General features: G+C 45.2%; 1 pseudogene; it reads left to right on the forward strand.

Moving 5' to 3' along the window:
* LOC139578117 (potassium/sodium hyperpolarization-activated cyclic nucleotide-gated channel 2-like) overlaps nucleotides 1-21879 on the forward strand; it is a 64110-nt pseudogene that overhangs the window by 37261 nt on the left and 4970 nt on the right.

The following is a 21879-nucleotide window of genomic DNA, read 5'->3' on the forward strand; positions in this document are numbered from 1 at the left end:
TCTCACTCTTCTTCTCATCTCCCATTCCCCTTCTCTCCTCTCCTTCCTACAGAATGACACGTGGGGCCAGCAGTACTCCTATGCCCTGTTCAAGGCTATGAGTCACATGCTGTGTATCGGGTACGGTATGTACCCTCCTGTCGGCCTGGCGGATGTGTGGCTCACCATACTCAGCATGATCGTGGGTGCCACCTGCTACGCCATGTTTGTAGGCCATGCAACCGCTCTCATCCAGTCACTGGACTCTTCCCGACGGCAGTACCAGGAGAAGGTGAGTGAATTAAGATCTGCTATCTCTGTTATAGCAGACAATTTTCCAAATTGTATTGTATTCAAGGTTTTAAAAGGCTTCTGAAGTTTGTAATTTCCACTTAAAAATGTCAGACTTGATTTGCCATAATGAAAATGTATCAAACCCTATAAAAATGTAGATGAATTCTATTACACATAATAATTCACATTTCCTGTTGCTGCAGGATTATGTTCCTACTGTGAGAAGCAGGGTCAAATTAAGATACGGCATCTGTACTAGACTGAGTCCAAAGGTCTGTCCTTGCCTTCTCGGTAGTGAGAGCCTGGGGGCCAGGGTTGTAAACTGAAATCCCAATTCCAATTTTACTCATTGCTTTTCTCAGAGGACAATATGGAGCTACCGTCATATTAATTACACCAATCCAATCCTCTCAGATCTACACAAGTGCCTCGGTGTTTTGAAGCTACTGGTTGATTTGGGATTGGTCATACGGTACGTGCAGAGAGAAGGGCTTTTCAGATAGCTGTTGGTTGCTCTGGAACGATTCAGTGGGTGCACAGCATATAGCCTGCAGTCAGGAAATGGTCCATAACAGAGGGTCTATGAAATATAATAGGGAAAGAGTGCACGCTGAAAAAGTCGTAAAAGTTCAAGAAGATGAATTATGAAGCTTGCATTCCAAGAAATTCAATTAAAAGTTTAACTTCAAGAGGAATGGACCTCCTAGGGATCAGGAGAGAGAGAGAGAAACACAGAGAGAGAAAAGAGAGAGAGAGAAACAGAGAGAGAGAGAGAGAGAGAAACAGAGAGAGAGAGAAACAGAGAGAGAGAGACACACAGAGAGAGAGAGAAACAGAGAGAGAGAGAGAAACAGAGAGAGAAAGAGAGAGAGAGAGACACACAGAGAGAGAGAGAAACAGAGAGAGAGAGAGAAACAGAGAGAGAAAGAGAGAGAGAGAGAGAGAGAAACAGAGAGAGAGAGAGAAACAGAGAGAGAGAGAGAAACAGAGAGAGAGAGAAACAGAGAGAGAAAGAGAAACAGAGAGAGAGAGAGAACAGAGAGAGAAAGAGAGAGAGAGAGAAACAGAGAGAGAGAGAAAAACAGAGAGAAACAGAGAGAGAAAAGAGAGAGAGAGAGAAACAGAGAGAGACCTACATGTTGACTGCTAACAACCGTATTAATGTGATGACCTACATGCTGACTGCTACACAACCGTATTAATGTGATGACCTACATGTTGACTGCTAACAACCGTATTAATGTGATGACCTACATGCTGACTGCTACACAACCATATTAATGTGATGACCTACATGTTGACTGCTAACAACCGTTTTAATGTGATGACCTACATGTTGACTACTAACAACCGTATTAATTATATATATATTTTTTTATTTAACCTTTATTTAACTAGGCAAGTCAGTTAAGAACAAATTCTTATTTACAATGACGGCCTACCAAAAGGCAAAAGGCCTCTTGTGGGGACGGGGGCTGGGATTAAAAATAAAAATATAGGACAAAACACACATCACGACAAGAGAGACAACACAACACTACATAATAAAGAGAAACCTAAGACAATAACATAGCATGGCAGTAACACATGACAACACAGCATGGTAGCAACACAACATGGTAGCAGCACCAAACATGGTACGAACGTTATCGGGCACAGACAACAGCACAAAAGGGCAAGAAGGTAGAGACAACAATACATGTGATGACCTACCTACTGTCTGCTAACAACAGTATTACTGTGATTACTCCGGGGAGATGATTTCTGCAGCGAGGACAGTTTGTGGAGATCACTATTCCATTACTTGGTGTTCAGACATCTCTCATAGAGCTGTCAGGAGGTTTATAAAGACAGTTAACTGTCAACCTATGAGAGCAATGATAAATTGCTACTCTCTGGTACACTGAAACACTCAGACAATGCACTCTCAGGCTCAAAACACAAAGCGATAATATTACACTAATATAATACACAACAACTGTTCATAATCCTGATGAGATTGAGACGGAAACGTGTGTAATCTGTGGAGCCTCGACATCCCCGGTGTGCTGGAGGTTATTGTCATTGCATACGACAGACAGTATTTCTCCATGTGCCTGGAAATACTAGAACTGTCCTGTGGTCAAATGGCACGTTTATCACCTGCTTTAACACAGATCTGACAACGGTTTGACAGGTTGAATTTATTTGATAGTTAAAAGTAGTAGGCTGAGACATACATCTTTCTGTTCGTCCTGTTTCCACCGTGGTCCTCAACACCACCCCCATCCTCTTAGTCTTCTACAGTATAAACAGGTGGAGAAGTACACATCTTTCTGTTCGTCCTGTTTCCACCGTGGTCCTCAACACCACCCCCATCCTCTTAGTCTTCTACAGTATAAACAGGTGGAGAAGTACACATCTTTCTGTTCGTCCTGTTTCCACCGTGGTCCTCAACACCACCCCCATCCTCTTAGTCTTCTACAGTATAAACAGGTGGAGAAGTACACATCTTTCAATTAATCAATAAATCAATAAATCAACTAATCAATTATCGTTGTGTCTACAGTATAAACAGGTGGAGCAGTACATGTCTTTCCACAAGCTTCCTGCCGGCATGCGGCAGCGGGTCCATGACTACTACGAACATCGCTTCCAGGGCAAGATGTTTGACGAGGAGAGCATTCTGGGGGAGCTGAACGAACCGCTCAGAGAGGTCAGTGTGTGTCTCTGTGTGATCTCCACGTGACATCAAACCCGTTGTCACTATAGTAGTAATGACTGTTCCTGATTCTGGTTCAATCGTGTTTCAATCTCCACGTGACATCAGACCCGTTGTCACTATAGTAGTAATGACTGTTCCTGGTTCTGGTTGAATCGTGTTTCAATCTCCACGTGACATCAGACCCGTTGTCACTATAGTAGTAATGACTGTCCCTGATTCTGGTTCAATCGTGTTTCAATCTCCATCAGTGACTGCGTCACCAAATGACACAATGTTCCCTTTATAGTACACTACTTCTGAACAGGGCCCACAGGGCTCTGAGCTCTGGTCGAAAAAGTAGTGTACTACTTCTGAACAGGGCCCACAGCACCCTATTCCCTATATAGTGCACTACTTTTGACCAGGGCCCATAGGGTAGGGCACTAAATAACCATTGGAGAACCTCTCCAATTTAACGTTTCAGTCCACATGTAACGGTTCAGTCCAGACTCATTATTCAGTCCAGACTCAGTAATGACTCATTATTTATGAGTAGATCATCAGTCAGTCACAATTTACCCATTTTTTACCAAATTTACCAATTTACAAGATACATTACGGTTTTGATCCTCTGAAACACAGCCTTTATAAGCCACATGCATATCATGATATCACTAAGTATCTTGCTGGAGGCAGTGTCTGGAATCTTTTTCTATTATGAAAAAAAAATGTTTTACTTGATTTTTCCCTTTAGGGCACAAAATATTAGTGTTCATGTACTTAGAATTGAGTTTTTCTATTATATTACATATGTTCTGTCTTTGCAGGAGATTGTCAACTTCAACTGTCGTAAGCTGGTTGCCTCGATGCCTCTGTTCGCCAACGCCGACCCCAACTTTGTGACGTCAATGCTGACCAAGCTGCGTTTTGAGGTGTTCCAGCCTATGGATAATGTGGTTATGGAGGGGACCGTCGGCAGAAAGATGTACTTCATCCAACACGGGGTGGTCTGCGTCATCGCCAAGGGCACCAAGGAGACCAAGCTGTCTGACGGGTCCTACTTTGGAGGTAGGAAGGATGGATAAATACTGATCATCATTCGTGGTGGGTAAAATACTGTAAGGAGTAATACATTCAACACAAAGTTAACCGCAAACATAATACATACGTTGAACGAGAGAGAGGGAGAGAGAGAGACAGAGGGAGACAGAGAGAGGGAGAGAGAGAGACAGAGAGAGACAGAGGGAGAGAGACAGAGAGAGAGAGACAGAGAGAGACAGAGGGAGACAGAGAGAGGGAGAGAGAGACAGAGAGAGAGAGGGAGAGAGAGACAGAGAGAGGGAGAGAGAGACAGAGAGAGACAGAGGGAGACAGGGAGATGGAGGCAGAGAGAGAGAGAGAGAGAGAGAGAGAGAGAGAGAGAGAGAGAGAGAGAGAGAGAGAGAGAGAGAGAGAGAGAGAGAGAGAGAGAGAGAGAGAGAGAGAGAGAGAGAGAGAGAGAGAGAGTTCTTATCCCACAATACATCTATTTTGTTCACTATTTTCTCCCTGATCTGGCTGTAGCAGGACAGATGAGGTCAGAACAAAACTGTAAGCTCTAAAATTGCATTAAGTGCTCCATCTGTGAAGTTAGTTCAGAAAACACTGCTCTTTTTGTGTTTTATCATCTTCTGTTGATGAAATGATCATTTGTATGACTCTCTGTCCTCTGGTGCATGACAGTACATAGAATGAACCCAAAAAATACAGTCTGTGAAAAAAAAATGAAAAAAAGAAGACCTTTCATAATGAGAATATCAGCCATTTTGTAACATTTAAATGTGGGGTAAAAAATATTCATAATGTATTCTGTTTACCCCTTTTACATGACAACGGGGTGTGTTAGTGCTTCTCTCCTTTATCCTAAATATAATTCTATATTTAACATACATGTGGAGGACTAAACAAAAGCGGTCTGTTGACAATCTATTCTATAACTGAATCATTCTTCCGTTCCCTGCAGAGATCTGCCTGCTGACTCGAGGCAGAAGAACGGCCAGTGTTCGCGCTGAGACGTACTGCCGTCTGTACTCGCTGTCTGTGGACAACTTTAACGAGGTCCTGGAGGAGTACCCCATGATGAGACGGGCCTTCGAGACCGTGGCTCTGGACCGGCTGGACCGCATAGGTGACAACTTTACAGTACAGTCGAAAGAGGGGCCATCAACCTGGGATTGGTTTCCCTTCGTAGCTAAAGCACTATGATATTCCTCTCAACAACCCAAAACAATTTATAAAATGAAGCATATTGCTGTTTTGGGTCAGTGAAAATACATAACGTGCTATCAGGAAAAAAAAGACGTTGGGAAACTCAGTGTGAGAGTCTTAGAGCAGGTCTATTGTACAGGCTATTTCTGTACTGTTCCACATTTACCTATTAGTCCCTTAGCAGACTCTCTTATCCAGAGCCACTAACAGTAGTGAGTCATTTAGCAGACTCTCTTATCCAGAGCCACTTACAGTAGTGAGTCATTTAGCAGACTCTCTTATCCAGAGACACTAACAGTAGTGAATCATTTAGCAGACTCTCTTATCCAGAGCCACTAACAGTAGTGAGTCATTTAGCAGACTCTCTTATCCAGAGCCACTAACAGTAGTGAGTCATTTAGCAGACTCTCTTATCCAGAGCCACTAACAGTAGTGAGTCATTTAGCAGACTATCTTATCCAGAGCCACTAACAGTAGTGAGTCATTTAGCAGACTCTCTTATCCAGAGCCACTAACAGTAGTGAGTAATTTAGCAGACTCTCTTATCCAGAGCCACTAACAGTAGTGAGTCAATTAACAGACTCTCTTATCCAGAGCCACTAACAGTAGTGAGTCATTTAGCAGACTCTCTTATCCAGAGCCACTTACAGTAGTGAGTCATTTAGCAGACTCTCTTATCCAGAGCCACTAACAGTAGTGAGTCAATTAGCAGACTCTCTTATCCAGAGCCACTAACAGTAGTGAGTCAATTAGCAGACTATCTTATCCAGAGCCACTTACAGTAGTGAGTCATTTAGCAGACACTCTTATCCAGAGCCACTAACAGTAGTGAGTCATTTAGCAGACTCTCTTATCCAGAGCCACTTACAGTAGTGAGTCATTTAGCAGACTCTCTTATCCAGAGCCACTAACAGTAGTGAGTCATTTAGCAGACTCTCTTATCCAGAGACACTTACTTACAGTAGTGAGTCATTTAGCAGACACTCTTATCCAGAGCCACTAACAGTAGTGAGTCATTTAGCAGACTCTCTTATCCAGAGCCACTAACAGTAGTGAGTCATTTAGCAGACTCTCTTATCCAGAGCCACTTACAGTAGTGAGTCATTTAGCAGACTCTCTTATCCAGAGCCACTTACAGTAGTGAGTCATTTAGCAGACTCTCTTATCCAGAGACACTTACTTACAGTAGTGAGTCATTTAGCAGACACTCTTATCCAGAGCCACTAACAGTAGTGAGTCATTTAGCAGACACTCTTATCCAGAGCCACTTACAGTAGTGAGTCATTTAGCAGACTCTCTTATCCAGAGCCACTAACAGTAGTGAGTCAATTAGCAGACTCTCTTATCCAGAGCCACTAACAGTAGTGAGTCAATTAGCAGACTATCTTATCCAGAGCCACTTACAGTAGTGAGTCATTTAGCAGACACTCTTATCCAGAGCCACTAACAGTAGTGAGTCATTTAGCAGACTCTCTTATCCAGAGCCACTTACAGTAGTGAGTCATTTAGCAGACTCTCTTATCCAGAGCCACTAACAGTAGTGAGTCATTTAGCAGACTCTCTTATCCAGAGACACTTACTTACAGTAGTGAGTCATTTAGCAGACACTCTTATCCAGAGCCACTAACAGTAGTGAGTCATTTAGCAGACTCTCTTATCCAGAGCCACTAACAGTAGTGAGTCATTTAGCAGACTCTCTTATCCAGAGCCACTTACAGTAGTGAGTCATTTAGCAGACTCTCTTATCCAGAGCCACTTACAGTAGTGAGTCATTTAGCAGACTCTCTTATCCAGAGACACTTACTTACAGTAGTGAGTCATTTAGCAGACACTCTTATCCAGAGCCACTAACAGTAGTGAGTCATTTAGCAGACTCTCTTATCCAGAGCCACTAACAGTAGTGAGTCATTTAGCAGACACTCTTATCCAGAGCCACTAACAGTAGTGAGTCATTTAGCAGACACTCTTATCCAGAGCCACTAACAGTAGTGAGTCATTTAGCAGACTCTATTATCCAGAGCCACTAACAGTAGTGAGTCATTTAGCAGACACTCTTATCCAGAGCCACTAACAGTAGTGAGTCATTTAGCAGACACTCTTATCCAGAGCCACTAACAGTAGTGAGTCATTTAGCAGACACTCTTATCCAGAGCCACTAACAGTAGTGAGTCATTTAGCAGACTCTCTTATCCAGAGCCACTAACAGTAGTGAGTCATTTAGCAGACTCTCTTATCCAGAGCCACTTACAGTAGTGAGTCATTTAGCAGACTCTCTTATCCAGAGCCACTAACAGTAGTGAGTCATTTAGCAGACTCTCTTATCCAGAGCCACTAACAGTAGTGAGTCATTTAGCAGACCCTCTTATCCAGAGCCACTTACAGTAGTGAGTCATTTAGCAGACTCTCTTATCCAGAGACACTTACTTACAGTAGTGAGTCATTTAGCAGACTCTCTTATCCAGAGACACTTACTTACAGTAGTGAGTCATTTAGCAGACACTCTTATCCAGAGCCACTAACAGTAGTGAGTCATTTAGCAGACTCTCTTATCCAGAGCCACTAACAGTAGTGAGTCATTTAGCAGACTCTCTTATCCAGAGCCACTAACAGTAGTGAATCATTTAGCAGACTCTCTTATCCAGAGACACTAACAGTAGTGAGTCATTTAGCAGACTCTCTTATCCAGAGTCATTTACAGTAGTGAGTCATTTAGCAGACTCTCTTATCCAGAGACACTAACAGTAGTGAGTCATTTAGCAGACTCTCTTATCCAGAGTCATTTACAGTAGTGAGTCATTTAGCAGACTCTCTTATCCAGAGCCATTAACAGTAGTGAGTCATTTAGCAGACTCTCTTATCCAGAGCCACTAACAGTAGTGAGTCATTTAGCAGACTCTCTTATCCAGAGCCACTTACAGTAGTGAGTCATTTAGCAGACTCTCTTATCCAGAGACACTAACAGTAGTGAGTCATTTAGAATTTAGAATTGGAGGAGGTTGTAGTGAGATTAGTATTGATCAGAGACCTGGAGGGGGGTTGTAGTGAGATTAGTATTGATCAGAGACATGGAGGGGGTTGTAGTGAGATTAGTATTGATCAGAGACCTGGAGGAGGGTTGTAGTGAGATTAGTATTGATCAGAGACCTGGAGGGGGTTGTAGTGAGATTAGTATTGATCAGAGACCTGGAGGGGGTTGTAGTGAGATTAGTATTGATCAGAGACCTGGAGGGGGTTGTAGTGAGATTAATATTGATCAGAGACCTGGAGGCGGTTGTAGTGAGGTTAGTATTGATCAGAGACCTGGAGGGGGTTGTAGTGAGATTAGTATTGATCAGAGGCCTGGAGGGGGTTGTAGTGAGATTAGTATTGATCAGAGACCTGGAGGGGGTTGTAGTGAGATTAGTATTGATAAGAGACTTGGAGGGGGTTGTAGTGAGATTAGTATTGATCAGAGACCTGGAGGGGGGTTGTAGTGAGATTAGTATTGATCAGAGACCTGGAGGGGGGGGTTGTAGTGAGATTAGTATTGATCACAGACCTGGAGGGGGTTGTAGTGAGATTAATTTTGATCAGAGACCTGGAGGGGGGGTTATAGTGAGATTAGTATTGATCAGAGACCTGGAGGGGGGTTGTAGTGAGATTAGTATTGATCAGAGACCTGGAGGGGGTTGTAGTGAGATTAGTATTGATCAGAGACCTGGAGGGGGTTGTAGTGAGATTAGTATTGATCAGAGACCTGGAGGGGGTTGTAGTGAGATTAGTATTGATCAGAGACCTGGAGGGGGTTGTAGTGAGATTAGTATTGATCAGAGACCTGGAGGAGGGTTGTAGTGAGATTAATATTGATCAGAGACCTGGAGGGGGTTGTAGTGAGGTTAGTATTGATCAGAGACCTGGAGGGGGTTGTAGTGAGATTAGTATTGATCAGAGACCTGGAGGGGGGTTGTAGTGAGATTAGTATTGATCAGAGACCTGGAGGGGGGTTGTAGTGAGATTAGTATTGATCAGAGACCCGGAGGGGGGTTGTAGTGAGATTAGTATTGATCAGAGACCTGGAGGAGGGTTGTAGTGAGATTAGTATTGATCAGAGACCTGGAGGGGGGGTTGTAGTGAGATTAGTATTGATCAGAGACCTGGAGGGGGTTGTAGTGAGATTAATATTGATCAGAGACCTGGAGGGGGGGGGTTATAGTGAGATTAGTATTGATCAGAGACCTGGAGGGGGGTTGTAGTGAGATTAGTATTGATCAGAGACCTGGAGGGGGTTGTAGTGAGATTAGTATTAATCAGAGACCTGGAGGAGGGTTGTAGTGAGATTAGTATTGATCAGAGACCTGGAGGGGGGGTTATAGTGAGATTAGTATTGATCAGAGACCTGGAGGGGGGTTGTAGTGAGATTAGTATTGATCAGAGACCTGGAGGGGGGGTTGTAGTGAGATTAGTATTGATCAGAGACCTGGAGGGGGGTTGTAGTGAGATTAGTATTGATCAGAGACCTGGAGGAGGGTTGTAGTGAGATTAGTATTGATCAGAGACCTGGAGGGGGGTTGTAGGGAGATTAGTATTGATCAGAGACCTGGAGGGGGTTGTAGTGAGATTAGTATTGATCAGAGACCTGGAGGAGGGTTGTAGTGAGATTAATATTGATCAGAGACCTGGAGGGGGTTGTAGTGAGGTTAGTATTGATCAGAGACCTGGAGGGGGTTGTAGTGAGATTAGTATTGATCAGAGGCCTGGAGGGGGTTGTAGTGAGATTAGTATTGATCAGAGACCTGGAGGGGGGTTGTAGTGAGATTAGTATTGATCAGAGACCTGGAGGGGGGTTGTAGTGAGATTAGTATTGATCAGAGACTTGGAGGGGGTTGTAGGGAGATTAGTATTGATCAGAGACCTGGAGGTGGGTTGTAGTGAGATTAGTATTGATCAGAGACCTGGAGGGGGGTTGTAGTGAGATTAGTATTGATCAGAGACCTGGAGGGGGGTTGTAGTGAGATTAGTATTGATCAGAGACCCGGAGGGGGGTTGTAGTGAGATTAGTATTGATCAGAGACCTGGAGGAGGGTTGTAGTGAGATTAGTATTGATCAGAGACCTGGAGGGGGGGTTGTAGTGAGATTAGTATTCGATCAGAGACCTGGAGGGGGTTGTAGTGAGATTAATATTGATCAGAGACCTGGAGGGGGGGGGGTTATAGTGAGATTAGTATTGATCAGAGACCTGGAGGGGGGTTGTAGTGAGATTAGTATTGATCAGAGACCTGGAGGGGGGGTTGTAGTGAGATTAGTATTGATCAGAGACCTGGAGGGGGGTTGTAGTGAGATTAGTATTGATCAGAGACCTGGAGGAGGGTTGTAGTGAGATTAGTATTGATCAGAGACCTGGAGGGGGGTTGTAGGGAGATTAGTATTGATCAGAGACCTGGAGGGGGGTTGTAGGGAGATTAGTATTGATCAGAGACCTGGAGGGGGTTGTAGTGAGATTAGTATTGATCAGAGACCGGGAGGGGGTTGTAGTGAGATTAGTATTGATCAGAGACCTGGAGGGGGGTTGTAGTGAGATTAGTATTGATCAGAGACTTGGAGGGGGTTGTAGGGAGATTAGTATTGATCAGAGACCTGGAGGGGGGTTGTAGTGAGATTAGTATTGATCAGAGACCTGGAGGGGGGTTGTAGTGAGATTAGTATTGATCAGAGACCTGGAGGGGGGGTTATAGTGAGATTAGTATTGATCAGAGACCTGGAGGGGGGTTGTAGTGAGATTAGTATTGATCAGAGACCTGGAGGGGGTTGTAGTGAGATTAGTATTAATCAGAGACCTGGAGGAGGGTTGTAGTGAGATTAGTATTGATCAGAGACCTGGAGGGGGTTGTAGTGAGATTAATATTGATCAGAGACCTGGAGGGGGGTTGTAGGGAGATTAGTATTGATCAGAGACCTGGAGGGGGTTGTAGTGAGATTAGTATTGATCAGAGACCGGGAGGGGGTTGTAGTGAGATTAGTATTGATCAGAGACCTGGAGGGGGGTTGTAGTGAGATTAGTATTGATCAGAGACTTGGAGGGGGTTGTAGGGAGATTAGTATTGATCAGAGACCTGGAGGGGGGTTGTAGTGAGATTAGTATTGATCAGAGACCTGGAGGGGGGTTGTAGGGAGATTAGTATTGATCAGAGACCTGGAGGGGGTTGTAGTGAGATTAGTATTGATCAGAGACCGGGAGGGGGTTGTAGTGAGATTAGTATTGATCAGAGACCTGGAGGGGGGTTGTAGTGAGATTAGTATTGATCAGAGACTTGGAGGGGGTTGTAGGGAGATTAGTATTGATCAGAGACCTGGAGGGGGGTTATAGTGAGATTAGTATTGATCAGAGACCTGGAGGGGGGTTGTAGTGAGATTAGTATTGATCAGAGACCTGGAGGGGGTTGTAGTGAGATTAGTATTAATCAGAGACCTGGAGGAGGGTTGTAGTGAGATTAGTATTGATCAGAGACCTGGAGGGGGGGTTGTAGTGAGATTAGTATTGATCAGAGACCTGGAGGGGGTTGTAGTGAGATTAATATTGATCAGAGACCTGGAGGGGGGGTTATAGTGAGATTAGTATTGATCAGAGACCTGGAGGGGGGTTGTAGTGAGATTAGTATTGATCAGAGACCTGGAGGGGGTTGTAGTGAGATTAGTATTAATCAGAGACCTGGAGGAGGGTTGTAGTGAGATTAGTATTGATCAGAGACCTGGAGGGGGGGTTATAGTGAGATTAGTATTGATCAGAGACCTGGAGGGGGGTTGTAGTGAGATTAGTATTGATCAGAGACCTGGAGGGGGGGTTGTAGTGAGATTAGTATTGATCAGAGACCTGGAGGGGGGTTGTAGTGAGATTAGTATTGATCAGAGACCTGGAGGGGGGTTGTAGTGAGATTAGTATTGATCAGAGACCTGGAGGGGGTTGTAGTGAGATTAGTATTGATCAGAGACCTGGAGGGGGTTGTAGTGAGATTAGTATTGATCAGAGACCTGGAGGGGGTTGTAGTGAGATTAGTATTGATCAGAGACCTGGAGGAGGGTTGTAGTGAGATTAATATTGATCAGAGACCTGGAGGGGGTTGTAGTGAGGTTAGTATTGATCAGAGACCTGGGGGGGGTTGTAGTGAGATTAGTATTGATCAGAGGCCTGGAGGGGGTTGTAGTGAGATTAGTATTGATCAGAGACCTGGAGGGGGGTTGTAGTGAGATTAGTATTGATCAGAGACCTGGAGGGGGGTTGTAGTGAGATTAGTATTGATCAGAGACTTGGAGGGGGTTGTAGGGAGATTAGTATTGATCAGAGACCTGGAGGTGGGTTGTAGTGAGATTAGTATTGATCAGAGACCTGGGGGGGGGGTTGTAGTGAGATTAGTATTGATCAGAGACCTGGAGGGGGGTTGTAGTGAGATTAGTATTGATCAGAGACCCGGAGGGGGGTTGTAGTGAGATTAGTATTGATCAGAGACCTGGAGGAGGGTTGTAGTGAGATTAGTATTGATCAGAGACCTGGAGGGGGGGTTGTAGTGAGATTAGTATTGATCAGAGACCTGGAGGGGGTTGTAGTGAGATTAATATTGATCAGAGACCTGGAGGGGGGGGGTTATAGTGAGATTAGTATTGATCAGAGACCTGGAGGGGGGTTGTAGTGAGATTAGTATTGATCAGAGACCTGGAGGGGGTTGTAGTGAGATTAGTATTAATCAGAGACCTGGAGGAGGGTTGTAGTGAGATTAGTATTGATCAGAGACCTGGAGGGGGGGTTATAGTGAGATTAGTATTGATCAGAGACCTGGAGGGGGGTTGTAGTGAGATTAGTATTGATCAGAGACTTGGAGGGGGTTGTAGGGAGATTAGTATTGATCAGAGACCTGGAGGGGGGTTGTAGTGAGATTAGTATTGATCAGAGACCTGGAGGGGGGTTGTAGGGAGATTAGTATTGATCAGAGACCTGGAGGGGGTTGTAGTGAGATTAGTATTGATCAGAGACCGGGAGGGGGTTGTAGTGAGATTAGTATTGATCAGAGACCTGGAGGGGGGTTGTAGTGAGATTAGTATTGATCAGAGACTTGGAGGGGGTTGTAGGGAGATTAGTATTGATCAGAGACCTGGAGGGGGGTTGTAGTGAGATTAGTATTGATCAGAGACCTGGAGGGGGGTTGTAGTGAGATTAGTATTGATCAGAGACCTGGAGGGGGGGGTTATAGTGAGATTAGTATTGATCAGAGACCTGGAGGGGGGTTGTAGTGAGATTAGTATTGATCAGAGACCTGGAGGGGGTTGTAGTGAGATTAGTATTAATCAGAGACCTGGAGGAGGGTTGTAGTGAGATTAGTATTGATCAGAGACCTGGAGGGGGGGTTGTAGTGAGATTAGTATTGATCAGAGACCTGGAGGGGGTTGTAGTGAGATTAATATTGATCAGAGACCTGGAGGGGGGGTTATAGTGAGATTAGTATTGATCAGAGACCTGGAGGGGGGTTGTAGTGAGATTAGTATTGATCAGAGACCTGGAGGGGGTTGTAGTGAGATTAGTATTAATCAGAGACCTGGAGGAGGGTTGTAGTGAGATTAGTATTGATCAGAGACCTGGAGGGGGGGTTATAGTGAGATTAGTATTGATCAGAGACCTGGAGGGGGGTTGTAGTGAGATTAGTATTGATCAGAGACCTGGAGGGGGGGTTGTAGTGAGATTAGTATTGATCAGAGACCTGGAGGGGGGTTGTAGTGAGATTAGTATTGATCAGAGACCTGGAGGGGGTTGTAGGGAGATTAGTATTGATCAGAGACCTGGAGGGGGGTTGTAGTGAGATTAGTATTGATCAGAGACCTGGAGGGGGGTTGTAGTGAGATTAGTATTGATCAGAGACCTGGAGGGGGGGTTATAGTGAGATTAGTATTGATCAGAGACCTGGAGGGGGGTTGTAGTGAGATTAGTATTGATCAGAGACCTGGAGGGGGTTGTAGTGAGATTAGTATTAATCAGAGACCTGGAGGAGGGTTGTAGTGAGATTAGTATTGATCAGAGACCTGGAGGGGGGGTTGTAGTGAGATTAGTATTGATCAGAGACCTGGAGGGGGTTGTAGTGAGATTAATATTGATCAGAGACCTGGAGGGGGGGTTATAGTGAGATTAGTATTGATCAGAGACCTGGAGGGGGGTTGTAGTGAGATTAGTATTGATCAGAGACCTGGAGGGGGTTGTAGTGAGATTAGTATTAATCAGAGACCTGGAGGAGGGTTGTAGTGAGATTAGTATTGATCAGAGACCTGGAGGGGGGGTTATAGTGAGATTAGTATTGATCAGAGACCTGGAGGGGGGTTGTAGTGAGATTAGTATTGATCAGAGACCTGGAGGGGGGGTTGTAGTGAGATTAGTATTGATCAGAGACCTGGAGGGGGGTTGTAGTGAGATTAGTATTGATCAGAGACCTGGAGGGGGGTTGTAGTGAGATTAGTATTGATCAGAGACCTGGAGGGGGTTGTAGTGAGATTAGTATTGATCAGAGACCTGGAGGGGGTTGTAGTGAGATTAGTATTGATCAGAGACCTGGAGGGGGTTGTAGTGAGATTAGTATTGATCAGAGACCTGGAGGAGGGTTGTAGTGAGATTAATATTGATCAGAGACCTGGAGGGGGTTGTAGTGAGGTTAGTATTGATCAGAGACCTGGAGGGGGTTGTAGTGAGATTAGTATTGATCAGAGGCCTGGAGGGGGTTGTAGTGAGATTAGTATTGATCAGAGACCTGGAGGGGGGTTGTAGTGAGATTAGTATTGATCAGAGACCTGGAGGGGGGTTGTAGTGAGATTAGTATTGATCAGAGACTTGGAGGGGGTTGTAGGGAGATTAGTATTGATCAGAGACCTGGAGGTGGGTTGTAGTGAGATTAGTATTGATCAGAGACCTGGGGGGGGGGGTTGTAGTGAGATTAGTATTGATCAGAGACCTGGAGGGGGGTTGTAGTGAGATTAGTATTGATCAGAGACCCGGAGGGGGGTTGTAGTGAGATTAGTATTGATCAGAGACCTGGAGGAGGGTTGTAGTGAGATTAGTATTGATCAGAGACCTGGAGGGGGGGTTGTAGTGAGATTAGTATTGATCAGAGACCTGGAGGGGGTTGTAGTGAGATTAATATTGATCAGAGACCTGGAGGGGGGGGGTTATAGTGAGATTAGTATTGATCAGAGACCTGGAGGGGGGTTGTAGTGAGATTAGTATTGATCAGAGACCTGGAGGGGGTTGTAGTGAGATTAGTATTAATCAGAGACCTGGAGGAGGGTTGTAGTGAGATTAGTATTGATCAGAGACCTGGAGGGGGGGTTATAGTGAGATTAGTATTGATCAGAGACCTGGAGGGGGGTTGTAGTGAGATTAGTATTGATCAGAGACCTGGAGGGGGGGTTGTAGTGAGATTAGTATTGATCAGAGACCTGGAGGAGGGTTGTAGTGAGATTAGTATTGATCAGAGACCTGGAGGAGGGTTGTAGTGAGATTAGTATTGATCAGAGACCTGGAGGGGGGTTGTAGGGAGATTAGTATTGATCAGAGACCTGGAGGGGGTTGTAGTGAGATTAATATTGATCAGAGACCTGGAGGGGGGTTGTAGGGAGATTAGTATTGATCAGAGACCTGGAGGGGGTTGTAGTGAGATTAGTATTGATCAGAGACCGGGAGGGGGTTGTAGTGAGATTAGTATTGATCAGAGACCTGGAGGGGGGTTGTAGTGAGATTAGTATTGATCAGAGACTTGGAGAGGGTTGTAGGGAGATTAGTATTGATCAGAGACCTGGAGGGGGGTTGTAGTGAGATTAGTATTGATCAGAGACCTGGAGGGGGGGTTGTAGTGAGATTAGTATTGATCAGAGACCTGGAGGGGGGGTTATAGTGAGATTAGTATTGATCAGAGACCTGGAGGGGGGTTGTAGTGAGATTAGTATTGATCAGAGACCTGGAGGGGGTTGTAGTGAGATTAGTATTAATCAGAGACCTGGAGGAGGGTTGTAGTGAGATTAGTATTGATCAGAGACCTGGAGGGGGGGTTGTAGTGAGATTAGTATTGATCAGAAACCTGGAGGGGGTTGTAGTGAGATTAATATTGATCAGAGACCTGGAGGGGGGGTTATAGTGAGATTAGTATTGATCAGAGACCTGGAGGGGGGTTGTAGTGAGATTAGTATTGATCAGAGACCTGGAGGGGGTTGTAGTGAGATTAGTATTAATCAGAGACCTGGAGGAGGGTTGTAGTGAGATTAGTATTGATCAGAGACCTGGAGGGGGGTTGTAGTGAGATTAGTATTGATCAGAGACCTGGAGGGGGGGGTTGTAGTGAGATTAGTATTGATCAGAGACCTGGAGGGGGGTTGTAGTGAGATTAGTATTGATCAGAGACCTGGAGGGGGGTTGTAGTGAGATTAGTATTGATCAGAGACCTGGAGGGGGGTTGTAGTGAGATTAGTATTGATCAGATGCCTGGAGGGGGTTGTAGTGAGATTAGTATTGATCAGAGACCTGGAGGGGGTTGTAGTGAGATTAGTATTAATCAGAGACCTGGAAGAGGGTTGTAGTGAGATTAGTATTGATCAGAGACCTGGAGGGGGGGTTGTAGTGAGATTAGTATTGATCAGAGACCTGGAGGGGGTTGTAGTGAGATTAATATTGATCAGAGACCTGGAGGGGGGGTTATAGTGAGATTAGTATTGATCAGAGACCTGGAGGGGGGTTGTAGTGAGATTAGTATTGATCAGAGACCTGGAGGGGGTTGTAGTGAGATTAGTATTAATCAGAGACCTGGAGGAGGGTTGTAGTGAGGTTAGTATTGATCAGAGACCTGGAGGGGGGTTGTAGTGAGATTAGTATTGATCAGAGACCTGGAGGGGGGGGGGGTTGTAGTGAGATTAGTATTGATCAGAGACCTGGAGGGGGGTTGTAGTGAGATTAGTATTGATCAGAGACCTGGAGGGGGGTTGTAGTGAGATTAGTATTGATCAGAGACCTGGAGGGGGGTTGTAGGGAGATTAGTATTGATCAGAGACCTGGAGGGGGTTGTAGTGAGATTAATAGTGATCAGAGACCTGGAGGGGGGTTGTAGGGAGATTAGTATTGATCAGAGACCTGGAGGGGGTTGTAGTGAGATTAGTATTGATCAGAGACCTGGAGGGGGTTGTAGTGAGATTAGTATTGATCAGAGACCTGGAGGGGGGTTGTAGTGAGATTAGTATTGATCAGAGACTTGGAGGGGGTTGTAGGGAGATTAGTATTGATCAGAGACCTGGAGGGGGGTTGTAGTGAGATTAGTATTGATCAGAGACCTGGAGGGGGGTTGTAGTGAGATTAGTATTGATCAGAGACCTGGAGGGGGGGTTATAGTGAGATTAGTATTGATCAGAGACCTGGAGGGGGGTTGTAGTGAGATTAGTATTGATCAGAGACCTGGAGGGGGTTGTAGTGAGATTAGTATTAATCAGAGACCTGGAGGAGGGTTGTAGTGAGATTAGTATTGATCAGAGACCTGGAGGGGGTTGTAGTGAGATTAGTATTGATCAGAGACGTGGAGGGGGTTGTAGTGAGATTAGTATTGATCAGAGACCTGGAGGGGGTTGTAGTGAGATTAGTATTGATCAGAGACCTGGAGGAGGGTTGTAGTGAGATTAATATTGATCAGAGACCTGGAGGGGGTTGTAGTGAGGTTAGTATTGATCAGAGACCTGGAGGGGGGGTTGTAGTGAGATTAGTATTGATCAGAGACCTGGAGGGGGGTTGTAGTGAGATTAGTATTGATCAGAGACCTGGAGGGGGGTTGTAGTGAGATTAGTATTGATCAGAGACCTGGAGGGGGTTGTAGTGAGATTAGTATTGATCAGAGACCTGGAGGGGGGTTAGAGTGAGATTAGTATTGATCAGAGGCCTGGAGGGGGTTGTAGTGAGATTAGTATTGATCAGAGACCTGGAGGGGGGTTGTAGTGAGATTAGTATTGATCAGAGACCTGGAGGGGGGTTGTAGTGAGATTAGTATTGATCAGAGACTTGGAGGGGGTTGTAGGGAGATTAGTATTGATCAGAGACCTGGAGGGGGGTTGTAGTGAGATTAGTATTGATCAGAGACCTGGAGGGGGGTTGTAGTGAGATTAGTATTGATCAGAGACCTGGTTGTAGTGAGATGAGTATTGATCAGAGACCTGGAGGGGGTTGTAGTGAGATTAGTATTGATCAGAGACCTGGAGGGGGGTTGTAGTGAGATTAGTATTGATCAGAGACCTGGAGGAGGGTTGTAGTGAGATTAGTATTGATCAGAGACCTGGAGGGGGGGTTGTAGTGAGATTAGTATTGATCAGAGACCTGGAGGGGGGGTTGTAGTGAGATTAGTATTGATCAGAGACCTGGAGGGGGTTGTAGTGAGATTAATTTTGATCAGAGACCTGGAGGGGGTTGTAGGGAGATTAGTATTGATCAGAGACCTGGAGGGGGGTTGTAGTGAGATTAGTATTGATCAGAGACCTGGAGGAGGTTGTAGTGAGATTAGTATTGATGAGAGACCTGGAGGGGGTTGTAGTGAGATTAGTATTGATCAGAGACCTGGAGGAGGTTGTAGTGAGATTAGTATTGATCAGAGACATGGAGGGGGTTGTAGTGAGATTAGTATTGATCAGAGACCTGGAGGGGGTTGTAGTGAGATTAGTATTGATCAGAGACCTGGAGGGGGTTGTAGTGAGATTAATATTGATCAGAGACCTGGAGGCGGTTGTAGTGAGGTTAGTATTGATCAGAGACCTGGAGGGGGTTGTAGTGAGATTAGTATTGATCAGAGGCCTGGGGGGGTTGTAGTGAGATTAGTATTGATCAGAGACCTGGAGGGGGTTGTAGTGAGATTAGTATTGATCAGAGGCCTGGAGGGGGTTGTAGTGAGATTAGTATTGATCAGAGACCTGGAGGGGGGTTGTAGTGAGATTAGTATTGATCAGAGACCTGGAGGGGGGTTGTAGTGAGATTAGTATTGATCAGAGACTTGGAGGGGGTTGTAGGGAGATTAGTATTGATCAGAGACCTGGAGGGGGGTTGTAGTGAGATTAGTATTGATCAGAGACCTGGAGGGGGTTGTAGTGAGATTAGTATTGATCAGAGACCTGGAGAGGTGTTGTAGTGAGATTAGTATTGATCAGAGACCTGGAGGGGGTTGTAGTGAGATTAGTATTGATCAGAGACCTGGAGGGGGTTGTAGTGAGATTGGTATTGATCAGAGACCAGGAGGGGGTTGTAGTGAGATTAGTATTGATCAGAGACCTGGAGGAGGGTTGTAGTGAGATTAATATTGATCAGAGACCTGGAGGTGGTTGTAGTGAGGTTAGTATTGATCAGAGACCTGGAGGGGGTTGTAGTGAGATTAGTATTGATCAGAGGCCTGGAGGGCGTTGTAGTGAGATTAGTATTGATCAGAGACCTGGAGGGGGGGTTGTAGTGAGATTAGTATTGATCAGAGACTTGGAGGGGGTTGTAGGGAGATTAGTATTGATCAGAGACCTGGAGGGGGGTTGTAGTGAGATTAGTATTGATCAGAGACCTGGAGGGGGTTGTAGTGAGATTAGTATTGATCAGAGACCTGGAGGGGTGTTGTAGTGAGATTATTATTGATCAGAGACCTGGAGGGGGTTGTAGTGAGATTAGTATTGATCAGAGACCTGGAGGGGGTTGTAGTGAGATTGGTATTGATCAGAGACCTGGAGGGGGTTGTAGTGAGATTAGTATTGATCAGAGACCTGGAGGAGGGTTGTAGTGAGATTAATATTGATCAGAGACCTGGAGGTGGTTGTAGTGAGGTTAGTATTGATCAGAGACCTGGAGGGGGTTGTAGTGAGATTAGTATTGATCAGAGGCCTGGAGGGGGTTGTAGTGAGATTAGTATTGATCAGAGGCCTGGAGGGGGTTGTAGTGAGATTAGTATTGATCAGAGACCTGGAGGGGGGTTGTAGTGAGATTCGTATTGATCAGAGACCTGGAGGGGGGTTGTAGTGAGATTAGTATTGATCAGAGACTTGGAGGGGGTTGTAGGGAGATTAGTATTGATCAGAGACCTGGAGGTGGGTTGTAGTGAGATTAGTATTGATCAGAGACCTGGAGGGGGGTTGTAGTGAGATTAGTATTGATCAGAGACCTGGAGGGGGGTTGTAGTGAGATTAGTATTGATCAGAGACCTGGAGGGGGGTTGTAGTGAGATTAGTATTGATCAGAGACCTGGAGGGGGGTTGTAGTGAGATTAGTATTGATCAGACACCTGGAGGGGGTTGTAGTGAGATTAATATTGATCAGAGACCTGGAGGGGGGGTTATAGTGAGATTAGTATTGATCAGAGACCTGGAGGGGGGTTGTAGTGAGATTAGTATTGATCAGAGACCTGGAGGGGGTTGTAGTGAGATTAGTATTAATCAGAGACCTGGAGAAGGGTTGTAGTGAGATTAGTATTGATCAGAGACCTGGAGGGGGTTGTAGTGAGATTAGTATTGATCAGAGACCTGGAGGGGGTTGTAGTGAGATTAGTATTGATCAGAGACCTGGAGGGGGTTGTAGTGAGATTAGTATTGATCAGAGACCTGGAGGAGGGTTGTAGTGAGATTAATATTGATCAGAGACCTGGAGGGGGTTGTAGTGAGGTTAGTATTGATCAGAGACCTGGAGGGGGGGTTGTAGTGAGATTAGTATTGATCAGAGACCTGGAGGAGGTTGTAGTGAGATTAGTATTGATCAGAGACCTGGAGGGGGGTTGTAGTGAGATTAGTATTGATCAGAGACCTGGAGGGGGGGTTGTAGTGAGATTAGTATTGATCAGAGGCCTGGAGGGGGTTGTAGTGAGATTAATATTGATCAGAGGCCTGGAGGGGGTTGTAGTGAGATTAATATTGATCAGAGACCTGGAGGGGGTTGTAGTGAGATTAGTATTGATCAGAGACCTGGAGGGGGGTTGTAGTGAGATTAGTAGGACAACAGTCTTTAGTAAAGAGTAGGTCAAGTGTATTGCTGGATGTCCTTTGGGTGGTGGACCATTCTTGAAACACACTGGAAACTGTTGAGCCTGAATCGCCCAGCAGCGTTCCAGTTCTTGCCTCAAACCGGTGCGCCTTGCACCGACTACCATAACCCGTTCAAAGGCAGTTCAAACTTTGTCTTGCCCATTCACCCTCTGAATGGCACACGTCTCAATTGTCTCGAGGCTTAAAAATCCTTCTTTAACCTGTCTCCGCCCCTTCATCTACACTGATTGAAGTGGATTTAACAAGTGACATCAATAAGCGATCATAACTTTCACCTGGATTCACCTGGTCAGTCTATGTCATGGAAAGAGCAGGTGTTCTTAATGTTTTGTATACCACAGGAGGTTGGTGGCACCTTAATTAGGGAGGACGGGCTCGTTGTAACGGCTGGCGCGGAATCAGTGGAGTAGTATCAAATACACCAAACACATGGTTTCCATGGTTTCCAGGTGTTTGATGCCATTCCATTTGCTCCGTTCCAGCCTTTATCATGAGCTGTCCTCCCCTCACCAGCCTCCACTGTTGTATACTCAGTGTAGTTGCCAAAGCTACAAAAGAAGCAACATGAGATCTGAAAATAACTAGGTAAGAGCAGTCAGCAGTTCACACACCAGGTAAGCTACTGGGAAGACAGACAGCACTT

The sequence above is a fragment of the Salvelinus alpinus genome, chromosome 6, assembly GCF_045679555.1.
Source record: "Salvelinus alpinus chromosome 6, SLU_Salpinus.1, whole genome shotgun sequence".
Lineage (NCBI taxonomy): Eukaryota > Metazoa > Chordata > Actinopteri > Salmoniformes > Salmonidae > Salvelinus > Salvelinus alpinus.